This window comes from Colobus angolensis, unplaced genomic scaffold (assembly GCF_000951035.1).
Source record: "Colobus angolensis palliatus isolate OR3802 unplaced genomic scaffold, Cang.pa_1.0 Scaffold439, whole genome shotgun sequence".
Lineage (NCBI taxonomy): Eukaryota > Metazoa > Chordata > Mammalia > Primates > Cercopithecidae > Colobus > Colobus angolensis.
The window spans coordinates 1,358,227-1,365,378 of NW_012117810.1; positions in this window are offsets into that span (position 1 = coordinate 1,358,227).

A 7,152-nucleotide genomic window follows, 5' to 3' on the forward strand; every position below is an offset into this window, starting at 1 on the left:
CTTTCTCACCACTCCTATTCAACACAGTATTGGAAGTTCTGGCCAGGGCAATCAGGAAAGAGAAAGAAATAACGGGTATTCAAATAGGAAGACAGGAAGTAGAATTGTCTCTGATGACATGATTGTATGTTTAGAAAATCCCATCGTATCAGCCCAAAATCTCCTTAAACTGATAAGCAACTTTAGCAAAGTCTCAGGATACGAAATCAGTGTGCAATAACTGAAAACTGAAGCATTCCTATACACCAATAATAGACAAATTGTCAAATCATAAGTGGACTCCCATTCACAATTGCTACAAAGAGAATAAAATACCTAGGAATACAACTTACAAGGGACATAAAGATCTCTTCAAGGAGAAGTACAAACCACTGCTCAAGGAAATAAGAGAGGACACAAATAAATGGAAAAACATTCCGTGCTCATGGATAGGAAGAATCAATATCATGAAAATGGCCATACTGCCCAAAGTAATATATACATTCAGTGCTATTTCCATCAAGCTAACATTGACTTTCTTCACAGAATTAGAAAAAACTACTTTAAATTTCATGTGGAACCAAAAAAGAGCCCATATAGCCAAGACAATCCTAAGCAAAAAGAACAAAGCTGGAGGCACCAAGCTACCTGACTTCAAACTATATTACAAGGCTACAGTAACCAAAGCAGCATGGTACTAGTACCAAAACAGATATATAGACCAATGGAAGAAAACAGAGGCTTCAGAAATAACCCCACACATCTACAACTATATGATCTTTGACAAACCTGACAAAAACAAGCAATGGGGAAAGGATTCCCTATTTAATGAATGTTGTTGAGAAAACTGGCTAACTATATGCAGAAAACTGAAACTGTACCCTTTCCTCACACCTTATACAAAAATTAACTCAAGATGGATTAAAGACTTATATAAGACCTGAAACCATAAAAACCCTAGAAGAAAACATAGGCAATACCATTCAGGACATAGGGATGGGAAAAGACTTCATGACTAAAACACCAAAAGCAATGGCAACAAAAGCCAAAACTGACAAGTGGGATCTAAATAAACTAAAGAGCTTCTGCACAGAAAAATAAACTATCATCAGAGTGAACAGGCAACCTACAGAATGGAAGAAAATTTTTGCAAGTTACCCATCTGACAAAAGTCTAATATCCAGAATCTACAAGGAACTTAAACAAATTTACAAGAAACTTAAACACAGGAACTTAAACAAGGAACTTAAACAAATTTACAAGAAAATAATCAAACAACCCCATCAAAAAGTGGGTGAAGGATATAACAGACACTTTTCAAAAGAAGACAGTTATGTGGTCAACAAACATATAAATAAAAGCTCATCATCACCAGTCATTAGATAAATGCATATCAAAACCACAATGAGATACCATCTCACACCAGAGAGAATGGTGATTATTAAAAAGTCAGGAAACAACAGATGCTGGAGAGGATGTAGAGAAATAGGACCGCTTTTACAGTGTTGATAGGAGTGTAAATTAGTTCAACCATTGTGGAAAACAATGTGGCGATTCCTCAAAGATCTAGAACCAGGAATACCATTTGACCGAGCAATTTCCATTACTGGGTATATACTTAAAGGCGTATACATCATTCTACTATAAAGACACATGCACACATGTGTTTATTGAAGCACTATTCACAATAGCAAAGACTTGGAACCAACCCAAATGTCCATCAATGATAGACTGGATAAAGAAAATGTGGCACATATACACCATGGAATACTGTGCAGCCATAAAAAAGAATCAGTTTATGTCTTTTGCAGGGACATGGATGTAGCTGGAAACCATCATTCTCAGTAAATGAACACAGGAACAGAAAATGGAACACCTCATGTTCTCACTCATAAGTGGGAGTTGAACAATGAGAAAAAGGGATGCAGGGAGGGGAACATCACACATTGAGGCCTGTCAGAAGGTGGGGGACAAGGGGAGGGATAGCATTAGGAGAAATATCTAATGTAGATGATGGGAGAATGGGTGCAGCAAACCACCATGGCACATGTATACCTATGTAAGAAAGCTGCATATTCTGCACGTGTATCCCAGAACTTAAAGTATAACTAAAAAAAAAAAAAAAATACCTGAAAACATGTCTTATTTCCACAATTAATGATGTGGGCTCTGCTATAATAGGCTAGTGGATTTCTTCCCAAGGAAATAAAAGGAGCTGGAAGGAGAGCCAAAAAAGGAACAAGGAAAGGTGGAAGGCTCCATAGACTGGGATTCATAGAGAAAACGTGATCCAAAAGAGAAAGCAGTATGCAAGTAGTGACAGCCAAGCTGGCCTGGAGAATTATCACAGTGAGTGAGGGGCATTGTTTGAGTCCCTTGGTGCACCCAGATACCTTACCAGTCAACCACCCAGTCTCCACAAGAATGAAAGCTACACATGGCCTACAAAGATAATTCCGTGTCAAGTGATCTTCCAGTCTTTACCCAGATAGAAATTTTGATCCGCCTCCACCACTTCTGCACCTGCTGAGCAGAATAAGATCCAGTTCATGTTTTCTAGCTGTGGCAGGGTATTCTACTGTACTCATTTAATTCATCCCGTTAATTACTTTGGCACTAATCTTTTTCTATGACCAACAATGCCAAAGTTAATAAACCTCTTCATATGCTGTCCTATACATGTGCAAGTATAAAGCAACCTGGATAAATCCTAAGCACACAGCACTCAGTAAAGAAAAAGTAAGACAAAATTAAATATAAAACATAAGAATGTCATAGACCTGGAAGTGTGTGCATATGAAACCAACAAGTTTCTAGAATAAATGTAAAATAGATACATATTAAGTGTAATAGAATGACTTCAGGAAGGTGTAAGAGAGTTAAATCATCTGTATTATAACAGGAAGTTAATGGATTATTTCAATTTGATAAATCAAGAAGAGAAGTAGCATAGAAATAGAGAAATAACTACCAGAAGACAAAGCTAAATGAATTGCTTCTAGGAAGTAGGACTTAGGGGTGAAGAGGGATGAAGCTGGAAATCACTGTTTTTCATTTTATACAGCTTTTTAGTATTATTTTGTTTTTAAGCTATGGAATTGCACTACCTTAATAAGAATAAAATTTAGAAATAAAAGTAATAAAGTCAAAACTAAATAGCCCTGTGGGTAAAGATATAGAAAATAATGTATTAAGATTTTGAATTTCAAATCCAAAGGAGCTTTTTTAAGTGTATATGTGTGTGTTGTGTGTGCATATATGCATATGATTAAATTTTCCTCTAGGAAAATTACATTATCACAATAATAAGTGAGACTGCTCTTTTCCTCATATTCTCACTAACATCAGAAATTAACTTTTTAAAAATTCTTCATGGTAGGTTTCCAAAAAATGTCAGGAAATGATTGTTTCTTAAAAATGAATATTTATGACACACTTCAAACATACACTCACAGGATAGGTCTAGCTACATAATTTTGGGGGGCAATGCAAAATGAAAATGCAAGGCCCTTTGTTCCAAATTATGAAGAATTTCAAGGTAGCATCAACAATGTATTATAAACATGAGTACAGGGCCCTTCTAAGCACAGTACTCTGTGCAAGACGTCACATGCCCATGAAGTTCTGCAGCTGAAAAATCTGAAAATGTTTCACTTTTAATAAGTACCTCAAGTGTCTTTAATTTGGATTCCCAGGAACTATATTTTGGGAAGCACTGCTCTAGGTTCACCCATATGGGCCAGAGAAACACCCATTGGCAGCTGCTGATAACAAAAAGTTTAATTGGACTTGAAAAAATTATAGTTAACAGTAGAGCACATTTCAGTCTTAAGTCACCAGTGGCATAAGATGAAGGTGTCAGATTGTATACCAAAAGAAAAGAGCACATATGATTCCACAGACTGAAGGTCCTGGACTGAGGTTTGTTACATCAGCTTTGGGTATTAAAGAGGGAACTTGCTGTCAAGGGTAAGAAAGGACCCTAATTCTTATGTTTAGAACAGGACCAAACAGGTAACTAGAACAGAAAGTCAGAACAGGGAATATGCATTAATTAACTATCATTTCCTGAGGTTTTTGATAAACAGTCCTTCTCCAAGGAGTTAACAATACAATGAGTGACTTAAATAAATTGATATTGGTAAATGTTATAATAGAGTCATACCTATGATATACCCTAGAAGCAGAGCAAGACTACAACAAAAGAATATAGGTTGGGTAAGACAGAAAAGAAGGAGTCTCTCAATGGAAGAGTAGGAGTTAGAGAGCAGAAAAGGATAGAATGAAAAATTGCAACTAAATAAAAAGCATAAAAAAGAAAGAGTATGTTGAATTAGGAGAGCAAGGAAAAGCTCAGTACTCTGGATGGTCTCTAAGGTGGCATATCACAGACAAAAGGCCAGAGCAGGGGCACCATAAAATAGGTTACCAAATAAGGGATCTTATACAGGCCGGCAGCCTCATGGAACCTGAATGTGGAGAAAGATAGTCAAAGAAATCCTGTTGCTAAGCAGAATCAGTCTTTCTTGCCTGCAGCTCAGATGGGCTTGGGAACCCCAAACTTGGGTATGGGGCCAAAATTCTAGGTGGGAAAGCAGAAAGCCCACCTCAGGAAAGCAAAGTAAGACTCCCATTGAGAAGCGAATCTGAACAGAGAGGGAAGGCTGAAATTGTTTTCTTTCAACTTTTTTTATTTTCCTCCTCACATGTGTTTAAAAAAAACTTTAGACAATATAAATTTAACTGAGTTTATTTGAGCAAAGAACAATTCATGAATCAGGCAACACTTAAAACTGGAAAAGGTTCAGAGAGCTCCACTTCAGCAATGTAAGCAGTTGGCTTTTATAGGCTGAGCGTGGAAGCAAAGCAAAGACATTACTTGATTGGCTACAGCTAGGCATTTGCCTTAATTGGGTATGGTTTGATGGGAGGTCCCTAGTTATATAAACAATCAGCTAGTTAGTTGTCTGTGATTAGCTGAAGCTCAATTCAAAGTTAATCAGGTACACGGAATGCCTCTAAGTTTAGTTTTGTAAAATTTGTGTAAGGCTTCCAGGTACAGAAACAACCTCAGACCAATCACCTTCTGCTTACTTTGCTTTAACACATGTTAAAGTGCTAACACTTGTTAACACTTTAAGTGTTTAACACATGTTAAAGGGTCAGTGTAGACTGACAGTCATGTGAGCATGTCATGCAACAGGTCAAGCAGCCATGTAACTTTGAAGCCAGCCTGCATCCGAGACAGAACTCTGGTGCCTGAAACAACACAGATGTACCTCACTAGATAAAAACACAGAATGTCCATATTCCTCTCTTGAAAACTCTGTCCTGTAGGCAAGTTGGGTTGAGGTAGCAGGTGGTTTTGTTCTAGAGTCGGGTTTTTTTCCCATCACATACATTTTTATGTCTGATTACCATATATCGCTTAAAATATTACTTGATCCATTACTGATACCTTAGAACTTACTTGTTTTTAAAGGCCTCGGGAGAAGTGGCCACAGGTTATTTTTTTTATTTTTTATCACAGAGTCATTTACACATGAATCATATTTACAGAGAGTTATCCTGTATCACCTATTTGAATTTGTTTCTACACAAAACAAGATTCCCTCCAGGCATGGAGCTTATGTATAAATATCTTGTTCCTTTGCAGCCTCAGACTGTCAGTATTCCCCACCACCACCACCTTTTCGTTTCCTTTTTTTCCTCTAAGTGCATTGCCTTTGTGTACACATCATTTGCTATCTTAATTATTTGACAAACAAGAGTATTTCCGTCATCTTTCACTCCTACTGAGTTTTCTTCCCTGTGGTACTTTCAGTGAGTACCATCATATTGTTTCTGCTTCAGTGTTTGAGATTCTTTCTTGTTTGTTTGTTTGTTTGTTTTTTGAGATGGAGTCTCACTCTGTCACCCAGGCTGGAGTGCAGTGGCGTCATCTGGGCTCACTGCAAGCTCCGCCTCCTGGGTTCACGCTATTCTCCTGCCTTAGCCTCCCGAATAGCTGGGATTACAGGCATGAGCCACCACGCCTGGCGGAGATTCTTTCTTAATATGGTATTTGGAAAGTTTTCTGATGGCATCTTCCTTGTACAGAATTACCTCTAGACCTCAGAGAAAAAAGGGGCCCAACATTTACAGTGTGAATTTCTCAACTTTTCTCTCAGTGAGAAAAATGATGTGACACAGTTAACTGATGCTATGATGAGGCTGAAAATCATAAGACACACACAAATAAATTACCTCTCAAGCCACTCCAACCCAAACATTGCAGCTACCAGTAAGTACAAAATGGCAAGAGAGGCTTTTTGCTATTGTAGACACTTTAGGCTTTGACGAGATTTGCCATTTTTCATTTGAAGGCTAACCTTATTATTGACCATGTTGTAACTTTATGTAAAGAAAACTATAGGCACATAGTGCCCTGATATGGTTTGGCTCTGTGTCCCCACCCAAATCTCATCTTAAATTGTACTCCCATAATTCCCATGTGTTGTGGGAGAGACCTGATGGGAGATAATGGAATCATGGGGGTGGTTTCCCCAATACCGCTTCCGTGGTGGTGAATAAGTCTCACAAGATCTGATGGTTTGATCAGGGAATTCTGCTTTTGCATCTTCCTCATTCTCTCTTTGTCTGCTGCCATGTGAGAAGTGCCTTTCACTTTCCACCATGATTGTGAGGCCTCCGCAGCCACATGAAACCATAAGTCCAATGAACCTCTTTCTTTTGTAAATTGCCCACTCTTGGGTGTGTCTTTATCAGCAGCATGAAAATGGACTAATACATGCCCTGACCCATGAAACAAAGAAGTACATAGAAGTAGAAGGTAGTACCAAGTACTAAGTGTTACTCAGAATTAAGTGGTTGAGAAGTATGGCTCTGATTGTTCAGAGGAGAGAGAGCTTGGTAATCTTACTTAGTCATTGCATCTACCCTCTTATACAGAAACGCTTACAAAGACACAGGAATAGGTAATGATCCTATTATGCTCATACACCTGGGTAAAGACTTGCCTGACGGGAAAAGAAAGAATCAGAACAATATGAAGTTGGTCTCACAGGTAAAGCTAGGCTATGAGGAGCATTAAGATGAGGCAGAAAGACAGGGACAGAAGCTGAGGGATGTCACACAATCAGAATGTTTCCACATCAAATGATCATACAAATA